Genomic DNA, 17,594 nt, shown 5'->3' with positions numbered 1-17,594 from the left:
GTGGACAGTGGGAAGGAGGTCCCTGTGGTGGACATTGGAAAGACATATATGGTGTGGACTGTGGGAATGTTGTCCCTGTTGTGGACATTGGGAAAGACATTTTGGTGGATAGTGGGAAGGATGACCCTCTTGTGGACAGTGGGGAGGATGTCCCTGTGGTGGAAAGTGGGAAGGACGTCACTCTTATGGTCTGAGGGGAGGATATCACTGAGGTAGACAGAGGGAAGGACGTCCCTGTGGTGAACAACAGGGAGGATCTTTCTGTTTTGAATTGTGGGAAGGACATCCCTGTTGTAGACAGTGGGGAGTACATCCCTGTGGTGGACACTGGAAAGCACATCACTGTGGTGGACAGTAGAGAGGACTTCCCTGTGGTGAACAGTGGGAAGGATGTCCTTTTGGTGGACATTGGAAAGACATATATAGTGTGGACTGTGGGATGGACGTTCCTGTTTTGGACATTGGGAAAGACATTCTTGTGGTGGTCAGTGGGAATTATGACCCTCTGGTGGAGAGTGGGGAGGACATCCCTGTGGTGGACAGTGGGAAGGACATCCCTGTCATGGTCTGAGGGAAGGATATCACTGTGGTGGACAGAGGGAAGAACTTCCCCATGGTGGACAGCAGGGAGGACATTTCTGTTTTGTATAGTGGGAAGGACATCCCTGTTATTGTCTGAGGGGAGGATATCACTGTGGTGGACAGTGGGAAGGAGGTCCATGTGGTGGACAATGGGAAGGACATTTATTTTGTGGACTGTGGGAAGAACACCTCTGTTGTGGACATTGGGAAAGATGTCTTTGTGATGAACTGTGGGAAGAATGTCCCTCTTGTGGACAGAGGGGAGTATGTCACTTATGTGGACAGTGGGAAGGATATCCCTGTGGTGGACAGTGGGGAGGACATTTCTGTGGTGGACAGTGGGAAAGATATCCCTGTTGTGGACAGTGGGTAGGATGTCTCTGTTTTGGACAGTGGTAAGGACATCCCTTTGGAGGACAGTAGAGAGAACCTTTCTGTGGTGAACAATGGGAAGAAGGTCCATGTGTTGGACAGTGAGGAGAACATTTATGTTGTGGATTGTGGGAAGAACGTCCATGTTGTGTACATTGGGAAGGACCTCCATGTGGTGGACTGTGGGAAGCATGTCCCTCTCATGCACAGTGAGAAGAAACGTCATGGGGTGGACAGTGGGAAGGGCGTTGCTGTGGTGGACAAAGGAGAGGACATCATTTATTGGACATTGGGAAGTACGTTCCTGTTGTGGTCAGCAGAGTGTACCTTTCTGTGATGGACAGTGGAAAGGACATTCCTGTTGTAGACAGCAGGGTGTACCTTTCTGTGGTGGAAGGACATCCCTGTGGTGGACAGTAGAGAGGATTTCCCTGTGGTGGACAGTGGGAAAGAGGTCCTCCGGTGGACATTGGGGAGAAATTCAAAGTGGTAGACAGTGGGAAGGATGTCCCTGTGACAGAGAGCGGGGAGGTCATCACTTAGGTGGACAGTGGTAAGGACATCCCTGTGGTGGATAGTAGAGAGGACCTCTCTGTGGTGAACGGTGGGAAAAAGGTCCCTGTGGTGGATAGTCGGAAGGACATTTATGTTGTGGATTGCGGGAAGGTCATACATGTTGTTGATATTGGGAAGGACTTCCGTGTGGTGAACAGTGGAAAGCATGTCTCTCTGGTGGACAGTGAGGAGGACCACCATGTGGTGGACAGTGCAAAGGACGTCCCTGTGGTGGACAGAGGAAAGGACACACTTGAGGTGGACATTAGGAAGTACATGACTGATGTGGACAGCAGGGTGTAACTTTCTGTGGTGGAGAGTGAGAAGGACATGCCTTGTGTTGTGTACTGTGGGAAGGACGTCCCTGTTGAGGACAATGGGTGTTGGGAGCCGCAGTGCTAAGATGGCACGGACATCCTGTCCTCCCACTTGTAAACAACTGACTGCGCAGGTGCAAAAGGCAAAAGGTGTGCCAAAGTCACTGCCCATCCCGGGGCGTAATATGGGGTGATGAGTGAACAGCCAATCAGAAGTGAACACGCCACTCTAGGGTATATATAGCAGTGCCTTTCCCAGGCTTGGGGTCTTTTCTGCTTTTGCCGTTACAAGAAGTAAAGCCTCGTCTGTAGTGATACCCGATTACTGCCTCCATGTCTTTATTCGCGGGCGAAGGGGACACAGAAGAGGTGCGCGCAACAACTGGAGCCGAAACCCTGGAATTTCAAGGCGCCGCGGAAGACCACCCAAGTTTTGGGGCGGGTAAAAAAACTACAGGATACGAGGTACACCTTTGGAAGGTATGCTTGGGGTAGAAACCTTCGTTGCGGGTGGATATTCACCCATTGCCACTGCAGCAATAGCTAGCCTCTTGTTTGCATTGCTTGCAGCTATTAGGGCAAGTCAAGAGGTTTCAAGAGAGGTCAGCTCCAGGCTATCAGAACCAGAGTGTGTTAGTGTTAGCCGGCATCAGGCCAAGGAGCCTGGAGGTCAGGCCAAGGAGCCTGGAGGTCAGGCCAAGGAGCCTGGAGAGATAGAGTACTCAAAAGGAACAAGGGCTACTGCAGAGTCCATTAAGCTTGAGGACCCTCCACCGGATGGTGGAGAGAGAACAGAGGTCAAAAGGACCCCCCTGTACTTCATTAAGGAGCCTGACTCCATAGAACTGGGCAGCTCCGAGGAGGAGAGCATAGAGGAGGAAGTAGCCACATGTGCAAAGGATAGCCGTTCTGAGATAAGACTAAGAAAGATCTTAAGTCACTCAGCCCAGCCCCACCGACCTCGGCTGGCGCCAGCGGCTCACTCGGGCTGGAGGGTCCCCTGCCGTGCTTCTCGCCTTGGGCTGTGGGAACAGAGTCCCTGCGATGAGGCCTGGGTCAGACCGGTTGCAGAGGCGTCTGTGCTCTGCTACCTGCATCGGCTTGCAACAAGGCAGAGCAAGAGAGCGTGGCGGGAAAGGCAGACAGAGGAGGGAGATAGTCTGCCCTGGGAAGCGCAGCGGGCACAAGAACAGATGATCTTTGAAAATGTCACAGCTCAATGCCATGCAGCCATTGTCCCTCATAAGAACAAGAGGCTACAAGATTGGCTAAGGGCCTGCTGTGGCCCAGGGTGGGAAGCTGTTTGTGTTTATTCCACAGGTGAAAACAATTCCATTTGGGTCCCTACGCGGCTGGTGCAGATTGTGAAGAATGAAGCTAGGTTGCAAGATTACGGTTCTGAGTTGGTGATAAGTATACCACTGTGGGCCATAGTCAGATCTTAAATTGTTCTCTTGCCAGTATATTCAAATGCTGAAGTACTGCCTAGTTCAAAGCTATTGAGAGTTACTTGGTTGCCCTGGCCTCAGGCGCATCCGCCAAAAGCCTGGGTCATAAATGCTACAAGTTTTCCATTAGATTTTATACTTTGTTTTGTGGCAGCAAAACTTTATAACATAAAGGTAATCCACTTGGTGTTGATTTGAGAGAAAATAGATTGCTTACATCGTTAAAGATTGGTTTTTGATTTGCCTATGTTTATAGAGAATAGATACAACACGTGTCTTTTAAGGTTTACAGTTTAAATTTAAGGTTCAAAGCTAAAGCCAAAATGCACAATTCAGGCTTAGCCAAGCCTCAGAGAACAGGCCTGAGGGAGGTTACATTTACATTTGAATTAAGACAATACTGACTGAGCTGCAGAAGCTCAGGTGTTAAAAGCTCCTTTTGTTCTGGGTCTTCAGACCAGGCCCTAGAAATGTGCTTAAGGGAATTTGTCTTTTGTCCTCATTGTTTCTTGTGAGAGGAGGGGTAAACCTAGACCCAAAGATTTTACAACAGTCTGTGGGCTAAAAGTTATGTTTATGCTACAGAAATTAAAATTATGCCTGCTTCCCTCCATGAGTATAGATGTGCCTGCTGATAGAATATGGTTCAGGTTGTTTTAATTCCTCTGTATTTGGAATTGTTGAGGATGAGACGCTTTGGATTCCTCTAATATATACGTAACAATTATTAGAGAATAAGGTTGGCTTTTATCCGATATATTCATTGGACTAAAAAAGATGGGTTATTAAATTGATCCAAAATAAAGTTCAAATTTAAGATTTATACAGCCTAACTTGCCTACTCCAGCTGCCATTTCAGTAAATGTTTACATAAAAGATGTTTTTATACCATTCCTTTACATTTTTGGTAAAGGTAAAAGGTTTACAATTAGTAAATTTATTCATAATTTTTAAGAGCCCATGAAGTGATATTTGTTAAAAAAATAATTGCTTCAGAAGATGGTTAATTGTTTTACATTTTATATATATACAAATATTGTTGCTGCTTTAATACAAAAAAGTAAGAGGTTAAATCTTTTAGTGTATATTATTCATTGTGTGATACTTTAGTTGATTTCTCTAAAGAAATTTTTTCTGCAAGCTATTGCTTCAATATAATGAGCTTTAAAAATTTTTTAAAATACTTGTTACTCCAAAAAAGGATTCAAAGACAGTGTCTTTCTATATTTGAGTCAATTTGGCATTAAAAATAGCTCAGCCATTAAAGGCTGGACTTAATTTTAAAAATATAAAGGCTAAACTCCCAGCGGCCACGTGGTGTCTCACAACCATTTGTGGTGGGGATCTAACGCCATCTTCTGGCTTGTGAGTGTACATGCAAAGGAAAATAGTTTACTTTTAATCTTGATTTGCTCTTAGTGATTTTAAAAGTTGTTAAGAGATATTATTTGGCTAAAACCTCATCTTAAGCTTACCATAGGAGGATTTAAACCTCTGTTTAATGTTTTCCAAGGGATGCAAGTTCTAAACTAAATCATATGTGCATCCTCTTGAGTTTATCCTGCTTCAACACAATTAAATTATGTGTTGTAGCCACTGTTTAGAATGTTAAAAAAGGGTATATCTGCCTTTGTCTTGTTAAATGGTATATTTCATGAAGTACAGAATGTTTCGGCTACATGATTTAATATCTTTAACCATTTGAATAACATTAAAATTAATAAGGTGTTTAAGAATACATCTGCACAACCGGTGTTGGTGTGTGTGGACCCTCCATTTTTCTTTGTGTTATCCAACTTTCAGAATAATTCTGATATCTTGGATTATAAGAATGTTACATGCTTTTTAGCACAAGGCTAGAATGGATCACTAGACCTAGCCTTGGTTGTGCATGTGCCTACCTTTGTGCCCATCCCAATACATCATTATGGAGACTTAAAAGAGACTTTGGTCAATCAGAGAGTTGATTTGCTCCAGGCCCATGTGGAGCAGCTCACGGATGTGGTTCAAATAAGCTGAGTGTCAGCAACCCCACATCCAGGTATTACACCTCTGAGATTTGTGAATGATACATTTATTCAAAGCCATAATCTTTCTGCTTGCTTAAAAGAGAATTGGAATGGGAAGTTGGACCAGGTGCAACACCAATTGCAGATCCGGATTTCGAGCCTTGATGGAACTCGAGTGGACCCTATTACCCCTGGTGATTTTACTTCTTGGCCTACCTCTGCCTTTTCCTTCTTTCTTTCTCTCTTTCTTAAAGGGTGGGAATAGGCCTGCTTGGTGCAGCCCTATGTTGTGGATTAGTGTTCATGATGGTTGGTCTGTAAGCTCAGAGCCCAACAAAAACGTGACAAGGTCGCTATCGCCCAAGCACTAGTAGTCTTGGAGCAAGCATCTCCCCCTGAAATTTGGCTATCTAGGCCAAGAAAGTAGCTGATTGAGACCCTCAGTCGATGCACTCCAAGGGTTCAGCCCATTGCACTGGGTCGATGAGAGGTCTAAGTCCAGCCAACCCTTGCCTGAATAACTGGTACCTGAATATTTAGAGGTGTTTGCGAGTGGGTACTCGATAGGGAATGTTCCACGAGTGTGGATAGATTTCCCGAAAGTATGCCTGATTGCACAAAGGTTTGATGCCAAGAAACCTCCCCTGGTGGCGCCCCAGGGTAGAGGCTCCCTTTCCCCAACAAAAGGCATCGAGATGGGTATGGGAAGTAAACCCATTACAATATCTCATTTTGCACAGGGGATCAGGCCTCTGCTTTCCCTCACTGAGTTGGTGCCACGCTTGATAGGCAATAGGCTGTTCCATCTTAAATATATAGATAGGGGGAGATGTTGGGAGCCGCAGTGCTAAGATGGTGCGGACATCCTGTCCTCCCACTTGTAAACAACTGACTGCGCAGGTGCAAAAGGCAAAAGGTGTGCCAAAGTCACTGCCCATCCCGGGGCGTAATATGGGGTGATGAGTGAACAGCCAATCAGAAGTGAACACGCCACTCTAGGGTATATATAGCAGTGCCTTTCCCAGGCTTGGGGTCTTTTCCGCTTTTGCCGTTACAAGAAGTAAAGCCTCGTCTGTAGTGATACCCGATTACTGCCTCCATGTCCTTATTCGCGGGCAAAGGGGACACAGAAGAGGTGCGCGCAACAAATGGGAAAGACCTTTTGGTGGACAGTGGGAAGGATGACCCTCTTGTGGACAGTGGGGAGGACGTCCCTGTGGTGGAAAGTGGGAAAGACATCCCTGTTATGGTCTGAGTGGAGTATATCATTGAGGTGGACAGAGGGAAGGCCGTCTCTGTGGTGGACAGCAGGGAGAATCTTTCTGTATTGAATTTTGAGAAGGACATCCATGTTGTAGACAGTGGGGAGGACATGCCTGTGGTAAACAGTGGGTAAGATTTCACTGTGGTAGACAGTGGGGAGGATGTTACTGTGGTGCACTGGAGAATGTCTTTGTGGTGCATAGTCAGAAGGATGTCCATATGGTGGAGAGTGCAGAGGACATCTCTGTGGTGGACAGTGGTTAGGACATCCCTCTGGTGGACAATTTGTAGGATGTCCCTGTGTTTTACAGTGTGAAGGATATTCATGATGTGGAGAGTGTGAGGACATCTCTGTAGTAGACATTGTTGAGGACAACCATGTTGTGGACAGTGGTAAGTATGTCCTTGTGGTATACAGGACAATGTCCCTGTGGTGGACAGTGGGGAGGATTTCACTGTGATGGACAGTGGGCAGGATGTTACTATGCTGCACTGGAGAATGTGCCTGTGGTGCATAGTTGGAAGAATGTGCATATGGTGGAGAGTGTGAAGATCATCTATGTGGTGGACAGTGGTTAAGACATCCCTCTGGTGGACAATTTGTAGGATGTTCCTTTGGTTTACAGTGTGGAGGATATTCATGATGTGGAGAGTGGGTGAGGACATTTCTGTAGTAGACATTGTTGAGGACAAACATGTTGTGGATAGTGGTAAGTATGTCCTTGTGGTACACAGGAGGATGTCCCTGTGGAGGACAGTGGGGAGGACATCCTTGTGGTGGACAATGGGGAGGATTTGACTGTGATGGACAGTGGGCAGTATGTTACTGTGGTGCACTGGAGAATGTCCCTGTGGTGCATAGATGGAAGGATGTCCATATGGTGGAGAGTGCGGAGGATAACTCTGTGGTGGACAGTGGTTAGGACATCCCTGTTGTGCACAGGAGGATGTCCCTGTGGTGCACAGTGGGGAGGATGTTCCTGTTGTTTACAGTGGGAAGGATTTTGCTGTGTTTGATAGTTGGGAGGACATCCGATGTGGACAGGTGGGAGTATGTTCCTGTGTTGGAAAGTTGAGAGGATTTCACTGTGGTGGACAGTGTGGATGATGGCCTTGTGGACAGTAAGGACAATACTCCTGTTGTGCACAAGAGAATGTCTCTTTGGTGTACAGTGAGAAGGATGTCCTTGTAGTGTGGAGTGCAGAAGACATCTCTGGGGTGGACAGTGGTAAGAACATCCCTGTTGTGCACAGGAAGATGTCCGTGTGGTGTACAGTGGGAAGGACATCCCTGTGGTGGACAGTGAAGAGGACTTCCCTGTGGAGGACCATTGAAATGACTTCCTTGTTGTGGACAGTGTGAAGGAAGTCCTTTGGAGGACAGTGGGGAGGACATCACTGTGGTGGACAGGCAGAAGGATGTCCATGTGGTGGACAGAGGGGAGGACCTACCTGTGGTGGACAGTGGGTAGGATGTCCCTGTGGTTTACAGTGTGGAGGATATTGGTGTGGTGGACAGTGGTGAGGACTTCCCTGTAGTGCATATTGTTGAGGACCACCATGTTGTGGACAGTGGTAAGGATGCCTTTGTTGTACATAGGAGGATGTTCCTGTGGTGGAAATTGGGAAGGACATCTGTTTGGTGGACCGTGGAAAGGATGTCCCTGTGGTGGACAGTTGGGAGTACCTCCCTGTGGTGGACAGTGGGGAGGACATTTCTGTTGTGGACAGTGGGATGGATGTCTCTGTGGCGGAATGTGGCGAGGACATCCCTTTGGTGGACAGTGGGGAGGAAGTTCCTGTGGTGGAAAGTGGAAAGAATGTCCCTGTGGTGAACAGCAGGGAGTACATATCTGTGGTCTACAGTGCGAAGGACATCTCTGTTGTGGACAGTGGGAAGAATAGTCCTGTGGTGCACAGTTGTGAGGATATCCCTGTTGTGCATTGGAGAATGTCCCTGTGGTGCAAAGTGAGGAGGATGTTTCTTTGGTGGACATAGGGAAAGACATACATGTGATGGACTGTGGGGAGGTCCACTCTGTCATGAACATTGGGGAGGAGTCCCTGTGTTGGACTGTGGAAAGGATGTCCCTGTTGTGCACAGGAGGATGTCCCTGTGGTGAAGAGTGGGAAGGACATCACTGTACTGGATATTGGTGAAGATGACCCTATGGAGGACAGTTTTATGGAAGTCCTTGTGGTAAACAGGAGAACATCCCTGTGGTGGACAGTGGGGAGGACTTCTCTGATGGAGAGTGGGGAGGAAATCCCTGTGGTGGACAGTTGGGTAGACCTCCCTGTGGTGGACAGTGTGTAGAACGTCCCTGTAGTGGACAGTGTGGAGGACATCCCTGTAGTAAACTGTGGGAATAATGTCCTTTTTTTGGACAGTGGAAGGATGTCCATGTTGTGGACAAGGAGATTACATCCCTATGGTGTACAGTGGGGAGGACCTCCCTGTGGTGGACATGTGTAGGATGTCTCTGTGGTAGACAGTGGGGAGAACACCCCTGTTTAAAGTGGTGAGGACATCCTTGTGGTGGACAGTGTGGAAGACATCTCTGTGGTGGTCATTGTGAAGAATGTCCCTGTGGTGGACAGCGGAAAGGACCTTTCTGTGGTGTACAAAGGAAGAACGTCCCTCTTGTGCACAGGAGGATGTCCTTGTAATTGTCATTTGGGAGGACCAAACTCTGGTGGACTGTGGGGTAGGATATCCCTGTCGTGGACAATGGGAAGGACATCCATGTGGTGGACAGTGGGGAAGATGTCTGTGTTGTGAACAGTGGGAAGGATGTCCCTTTGATGGACAGGGGGAAGGACATCCCTGTGGTAGATTGTGGGGGAGGAACTCCTTGGGGTGGACATTTGGAAGGATGTCCCTCTAGGGGACAGTGGGTAGGACCTTTCTGTTGTGGACAGTGAGATGGACGTTCTTGTGGAAGACAGTGGGGAGTACGTCCCTGTTTGTACAATGGGATGGATGTTTCTGTAGTGGATAGTTGGGTACATATTTGTGTGGTGGACAGTTATGAAGACGTCCCTGTGGTAAACCGTGGGAAGGAAGTCCTTTTTGTGGACAGCGAAAGGATATCCATGTGGTGGACAATGGGAAGGATGTCCCTGTTGTAGACAGTGAGGAGTTTGTCCCTGTGGTGGACAGTAAGTAGGACATCCCTGTGCTGGACAGCAGTGAGGACCTTTCTGTTTTGAATTGTAAGAAGGACATCCCTGTTGTTGGCAGTGGGAAGGACATCCCTGTGGTGGACAGTGGAGAGGATGTTACTGTGGTGCAATGGAGAACGTCCTTGTGGTGCATAGTCAGAAGGATGTCCATATGGTGGAGAGTGCGAAGGACATCCCTGTGGTGGACTGTGGGGGAGGAACTCCTTGGGGTGGAATGTTTGGAGGATGTCACTGTGGTGGACAGTGTGTAGGACCTTTCTGTTGTGGACAGTGATATTGATGTCCTTGTGGAGTACAGTGGGGAGTACGTCCCTGTTGTGTACAGTGAGATGGATGTTTTTGTAGTGGACAGTTGTGAACATATTTGGGTGGTGTATAGTTAGGAAGATGTCCGTGTGGTAAACAGTAGGAAGGAAGTCCTTTTTGTGGACATCAAAAGGATATCTATGTGGTGGACAATGGGAAGGACATCCCTGTTGTAGACAGTTGGTAGGTTCTCCCTCTGGTGGACAGTAAATAGGACATCCCTGTGGTGGACAGTGGGGAGGACGTTTCTGTTTTGGACAACTGAGAGGACGTTACTGTGATGGACAGTGTGAAGGACGCCCCTGTGGTGGACAGTGGTAAAGATGTCCCTGTGATAGACAGTTATGAGGATGTTTCTGTGGTGAACAGTGGAAAGGACATCCCTGTTGTGGACAGTGGTGAGGACCTCCCTGTCGTGGATATTGGGAAGGACATCCCTGTGGTTAATAGTGGAAAGGATATTTCTGTGTTGGACAGTGGAGAGGACCTCCTCATGGTGGAAAGTGGAAAAGACGTCACAGTGGTGGACAGTTGTGAGGAAGTTTCTCTGGTGCAAAGGAAAATGTCCCTTTGTTGGACAGTGGAAAGTACATCTCTGTGGTGGACAATAGAGAGAAACACACTGTTGTGGACAGTGTGAAGAACATTTATGTTGTGGACAGTGGGAAGAAAGTCACTGTTGTCAATATTGGGAAGGACCTCCTTGTGGTGAACAGTGGAAATGATATCCCTCTGATGGAGAGTGGGGAGGACATCCCTGTGGTGGACAGGGAGAATGACATCCCTGTGGTGGAAGGGAAGAGGATTTTCTGTGTTGGACATTTGGGATGACATCCCTGTGGTGAAGAGTGGCAAAGACGTTTCTTTGGTGGATAGTGGGGAGGATGTCCCAGTCATGGAGAGTGCAGAGGACATCTCTGGGGTGGAGAGTGTTGCTGACATCCCTGGTGTGCAAAGGAGGATGTCCCTTTGGTGCACAGTTGTGAGTATATCCCTGTTGTGCAAAGGAAAATGTCCCTGTTGTGCAAAGTGGGTAGATTGTCCCAGTGGTGAATAGTGAAAAGGATCTCACTGTGGTGAACAATTTGGTTGATGTCCCTGTTGTGGACAAAGGGAAGGACATCCCTGTGTTGGACAGTGAAGAGGACTTCCCTGTGGTGGACCATTGAAATGATGTTTTTGTGGTTGACAGTGGGAAGGACGTCCCTTTGGAGGATATCACTGTGGTGGACATGCAGAAGGATGTCCATGTGGTGGACAGAGGGGAGGACCTCCCTGTGGTGGACAGTGGGTAGAATATTCCTGTGGTTTACACTGCGGAGGATATTTGTGTGGGGGACTGTGGTGAGGACTTCCCTGTAGTGCATATTGTTGAGGACCACCATGTTGTGGACAGTGGTAAGGATGTCCTTGTAGTATACAAGAGGATGTCCCTGTGGTGGACAGTGGGAAGGACATCTGTTTGGTGGACTCTGGAAAGGACATCCCTGTGGTGGACAGTTGGGAGTACCTCCCTGTGTTGGACAGTTGGGAGGACATTTCTGTTGTGGACAGTGGGATGGACGTCTCTGTGGTGTATTGTGGAAAGTACATCCCTTTGGTGGACAGTGGATAGGACATTTCTGTTAGGGAAAGTGGGAAGAATGTCCCTGTGGTGGACAGCAGGGAGTACAAATCTGTGGTCTACAGTGGGAAGGACATCTCTGTTGTGGAGAGTGGAAAGAATATTCCTGTGGTGCAGTTGTGAGGACGTTCCTTTTGTGCATAGGAGGATGTCCCTTAGGTGCAAAGTGAGGAGGATGTTTCTTTGGTAGATAGTGAGAAAGACGTCCATGTGTTGGACTATGGGCAGGTTCACTCTGTAGTGAACATTGGTGAGGATGTCCCTATGGTCAACGGTGGAAAGGATCTCCCTCTGGTGCCACATTGGTCAGGATGTTCCTGTTGTGCACAGGAGGATGTCCCTGTGTTGAACAGTGGCAAGGACGTCACTGTGCTGGACATTGGTGAAGATGACCTTTTGGTGGACAGTATTATGGATGTCCTTGTTGTACACAGGAGGACATCCCTGTGTGGGACAGTGGACAGAGTCCATCTCTCTGATGGACAATGGGGAGTAAATCCCTGTGGTGGACAGACGTGTGGACCTCCCTGTGGTGGACAGTGTGTAGAACGTCCCTGTATTGGACAGTGGGGAGGACATCCCTGTGGTAAACTGTGGCAATAATGTCCTTTTTGTGTACAGTGGAGGGATGACCATGTTGTGGACAAGTGGAGTGCGTCACTATGTTGGACAGTGGGGAGGACATCTCTGTGGTGGACAGTGGGGAGGACATCTCTGTATTGAATAGATGGAAGAATTTCCCTGTGGTGGACAGAGGAAAGGACATCCATGTTGTTGACAGTAAAGGGATGTCCCTTTTGTGCACATTGGGAAAGATGTCCCTCTGGTGAAGAGTGGGAAGAACATATCTGTGGTGGACAGTGGTGAGGACGACCCTGTGGTGGACAGTGTTAAAGATGCCCCTGTGGTAGACAGCAGGGTTGACCTCAATTTGTGGACATTGGGAAGGATGTCCAAGTAGTGGACAATGCAAAATATGTCCCTGTGGTGAACAGTGGTGAGGACATCCCTGTTTTGCACAGGAGAATGTCCTTGTGGTGGACAGTGGGGAGGACCACAGTCTGGTGGTCAGTGGGAAGGACATCCATGTGGTGGACAGTGGGGAAGATGTCTGTGTTGTGGACAGTGGGAAGGATGTCTCTTTAATGGACAGTGGGAAAGAAATCCCTCTGGTGGACTGTGGATAAGGACCTCCTTGGGGTGGATAGTTGGGAGGATGTCCCTGTGGTGGACATTGGGTAGGACCTTTCTGTTGTGGAAAGTGGGATGGATGTCCTTGAAGAGGACAGTGGGGAGTACATCCCTGTTGTTTACAGTGGGATGGATGTTTCTGTAGTGGACAGTTGGGAACATATATGTGTGGTGGGCAGTTAGGAAGACATCCCTGTGGTAAACAATGGGAAGGAAATACTTTTTATGGACATTGAAAGGATGTCCATGTGGTGGACAATGGGTATGACGTCCCTGAGAGGACATTACTGTGGTGGACAGTATGAAGGACGTCCCTGTGGTGGACAGCAGGGAGGACCTCTCTGTGATGGACAGTGGTCAAGATGTCCCTGTGATAGACAGTGATGAGGATGTTTCTGTGCTGGTCAGTGGAAAGGACATCACTGTTGTGGACAGTGGGGAGGACCTCCCTGTTTTGGATATTGGGAATGATGTCCCTGTGGTGAACAGTGGCAAGGATGTTTCTGTGGTGGACAGTGGAGAGGAACTCCTCATGTTGGAATGTGGAAAGGACATCACAGTGGTGGACAGAGGTGAGGACATTACTGTGGTAGACAGTGGTGAGGAAGTTTCTCTGGTGCAAAGGACACTGTCCCTTTGGTGGACAGTGGAGCATACATCTCTGTGGATGACAGTAGAGAGAAACACTCTGTGGTGAACAGGAGAGAGGAACACTGTGGTGGACAGTGGGAAGAACATTTAAGTTGTGGACAGTGGGAAGGAAATCCCTGTTGTTGATACTGGGAAGGACCTCCTTGTGGTGAACAGTGGGAAGGATATCCCTCTGGTGGACAGTGTGGAGAACATCCCTGTGGTGGACAGGGGAACCACATCTCTGTGGTGGACAATGAAGAGTACTTTTCTGTGTTGGACATTTGGGATGACATCTCTGTGGTGAATAGTGGGAAAGACGTTTCTTTGGTGGCTAGTGGGGAGGATGTCCCTGTGGTGGAGAGTGCAGAGGACATCTCTGGGGTGGAGAGTGTTGCTGACATCCCTGGTGTGCAAAGGAGGATGTCCCTGTGGTGCACAGTGGTGAGGATATCCCTGTTGTGCAAAGGAAAATGTCCCTGTTGTGCAAGTGGTATGCATAACCCACTTTGTGCATCCCACAATCTGGGATGTCCCAGTGGTGAACAGTGAAAAGGATAACATTGTGGTGGGCAATTTTGAGGATGTCCCTGTGGAGGACAGTGGGAAGGAAGTCCTTTTGGTAGACAACAGGAAGTACTTCTCTATGGTGGACTGTATGAAGGACGTGGTGGTCAGTGGGGAGGATGTCCTTGTGATGGAAAGAGGGGAGGTAGTCACTGAGGTGGTCAGTGGGAAGAACATTCCTGTGGTATAGAGTAGTGAGTACTTCACTGTAGTGCACACTGAGGAGGACATCCCTGTGTATTTCACTGTGGAGGACATCTGTGTGGTGGACTATGGGGAGGACCTCCCTGTGGTGGACGGTGGGGAGGACTCCCCTGTGGTGGAGAGTTGGGTGGATGTCCATGTAGTTGACAGTTGGAAGGACATCTCTGTGGTGGACTGTGGGAAGGACATTTCTTTGGTTTACAGTGGGAAGGACATCCGTGTTGTAGACAGTGAGGAGGACCTCCCTGTGTTGGAAAGTAGGAAGGATGTCCTTGTGGTGGACATTGGTGAGGATGCCCCTGTGTTGGACTGTGTGTAAAACATCTCTGTGGTGGACAGTAGGGTGGATGTCTTTTTGGTTGACACTGGGGAGGATGACCCTGTGGTAGACAGTCAGAAGGTTGTCTTTCTGGTGGACAGTGGAAAGGACGTCGCTGTGGTGGACCACTGTGGTGGACAGTAAAAAGGATGTCTTGTGTTGGACAGTGGTGAGGACATTTCTCTGGTGCAAAGGAGAAAGTCACTTTGGTGGACATTGGGAATGGTGTCCCTGGAATGGAGACTGCAGAGAACATCTCTGAGGTAGACAGTGGTGAGGACATCCATGATGTGCACAGGAGGATGTTCCTTTGTTGCGCAAGGGTGAGGACATCACTGTTGAGCAAAGGAGGATGTCCATGTGGTGCACAGTGGGGAGGATGTCCTCGTGGTTTAATGTGAGAAGGACGTCCCTGTGGTGGACAGCTGGGAGGAACTCTCTGTGGTGGACAGTTGGAAGGACCTCCCTGTGGTGGAGAGTGGGAAGGACGCCCCTGTTGTGGACAGTGGTAAGGACTTCTCTTTGGTTGGACCGTGGGGAATACATTCCTCTGGTGGACAGTTGGGAGGACGTCCTGTGTTGGACAGTGGTGAGAACATTTTTGTGGTGCAAACGAGAATGTCCTTTGGTGGACATTGGTAAGGTTGTCCCTGCTGTGGAGTGTGTGGAGGACATCTCTGGGGTAGACAGTGGTGAGGACTTTCCTGGTGTGCACAGGAAAATGTTCCTGTGGTGCACAAAACTGAGGACATCACTTTTTTGCACAGGAGGATGTCACTGTGGTGCACAGTGGAGAGGATATCCTTGTGGTGAACAGTGAGAAGGATGTCCCTGTGGTGGACAGCTGGGAGGACCTCTCTGTGGTTGACAGTAGGAAGGACTTCCCTGTGGTGGACAGTGGGTAGGACATTAATGTAGTAGACAGTGGGGAGGACATTCCTGTTTTGGACAGTGGGGAAGACATTAATGTTATGAACAGTGGGAAGGACGTCCCTTTGGGAGTCAGCAGGGAGGGCCTCTCTGTGGTTGACAGTGGGAAAGATGTCCCAGTGATGGACAGTGATGAGGAGGTTTCTGTGGTGGACAGTGGATTGTATGTTTTTGTGGTGTACAGTGGAGAGGACCTACCTGTGGTGGACAGTGTGATGTTCATGCCTGTAATGGACAGTGGACAGGACCTCCCTGTGTTGGACAGTGGGAAGGATGTCCTTGTAGTGGAGAGTGGGGAAGATGTTTCTGTGGTGGAGAGTGGGGTGGACGTCCCTCTGGTTTACATTGGTGAGGATGTTCCTCTGGTGGACACTGGGGAGAAATTTTCTGTGGTGGTAATTAAAGAGGACATACCTGAGGTGTACAGTGGAGAGTACTTCCCTGTTTTATACCCCGAGGAGGACATCCCTGTGGCAGACAGTGGTGAGAACGACCCTGTGGTGTACAGTGGTAAGGATACCCCTGTGGTGGACAGCAGGGAGGACCTCACTTTGGTGGACAGTGGGAAGGACGTCCCTGTGGTGGACAATGCAAAGTATGTCCCTGTGGTGCACAGTGGTGAGGACATCCCTGTTGTGCACAGGAGGATGTCCTTGTGATGGACAGTAAGGAAGACCACACTCTGGTGGACTGTGGGGTAGGACGTCCCTGTGGTGGACAGTGGGAAGGACGTCCATGTGGTGGACAGTGGGGAAGATGTCGGTGTTGTGGACAGTGAGAAGGATGTCCCATTGGTGGACAGTGGGAAAGATGTCTATGTGGTGGACTATTCAGAGGAATTCCTTGAGGTGGACAGTTGGGAGGATGTCCCTGTGGCGGACAGTGGCTAGGACCTTTCTGTTGTGGACAGTGGGATCGACGTCCTTGTGGAGGAGAGTGGGGAGTATGTCTCTGTTGTGTACAGTGGGATGGATGTTTCTGTAGTGGACAGCTGGGAACATATTTGTGTAGTGGACAGTTAGGAAGACATCCCTGTGGTAAACAGTGGGAAAGAAGTACTTTTTTGTGGACAGTGAAAGGATATCCATGTGGTGGAAAATGAGGAGGACATCCCTGTTATAGACAGTGGAGAGGTTCTCCCTGTGGTGGACAGTAAATAGGATGTCCCTGTGGTGGACAGTGGGGAGGACGTTTCTGTTTTGGACAACTGAGAAGACGTTATTCTGGTAGACAGTGTGAAGGACGTCCCTGTGGTCAACAGCAGGGAGGACCTCCCTGTGGTGGACAGTGGTCAAGATGTCCCCATGATAGGCAGTGATGAGGATGTTTAAGTTGTGGACTGTGGAAAGGGCATCCCTGTTGTGCACAGTGCTGCAGATCTCCCTGTCATGGATATTGGGAAGGACGTCATTGTGGTGAACAGTGTAAAGGCTGTTTCTGTGAGGGACAGTGGAGAGGACGTTTCTGTGGTGGACAGTGATGAGGAAGATTCTCTGGTGCAAGGGAAAATGTCCCTTTGGAGGACAGTGGAAAGTAAATCTCTGTGGTGGACAGAAGAGAGAAATACACTGTGGTGGACAGTGGGAAGAACCTTTATGTTGTGGACAGTGGGAAGGAAGTCCCTGTTGTTGATATTGGGAAGGACCTCTTTGTGGTGAACAGTGGGAAGGATATCCTTCTGCTTTATAGTTGGGAGGACATCCCTGTGGTGGACAGGGGTAACGACATCCCTGTGGTGGACAGTGAAGAGTACTTTTCTGTGTTGGACATTTGGGATGACATCCCTGTGGTGAATAGTGGGAAAGACGTTTCTTTGGTGGATAGTGGAGAGGATGTCCCTGTAGTGGAGAGTGCAGAGGACATCTCTGGGGTGGAGAGTGTTGCTGACATCCCTGGTGTGCAAAGGAGGATGTCCCTGTGGTGCACAGTGGAGAGGATATCCTTGTTGTGCACAGGAAAATGTCCATGTTGTGCAAAGTTGGTAGAATATCCCAGTGGTGAACAGAGAAAAGGATGCCACTGTGATGGTCAATTTGGAGGATGTCCCTGTGGTGAACAGTGGGAAGATTTCCCATTGGTGGACAACAGGGA

Source organism: Arvicanthis niloticus, chromosome 14 (assembly GCF_011762505.2).
Source record: "Arvicanthis niloticus isolate mArvNil1 chromosome 14, mArvNil1.pat.X, whole genome shotgun sequence".
Taxonomy (NCBI): domain Eukaryota; kingdom Metazoa; phylum Chordata; class Mammalia; order Rodentia; family Muridae; genus Arvicanthis; species Arvicanthis niloticus.
The sequence above is the reverse complement of the archived record's forward strand: the minus strand, read 5'-3'. Positions refer to the sequence as shown.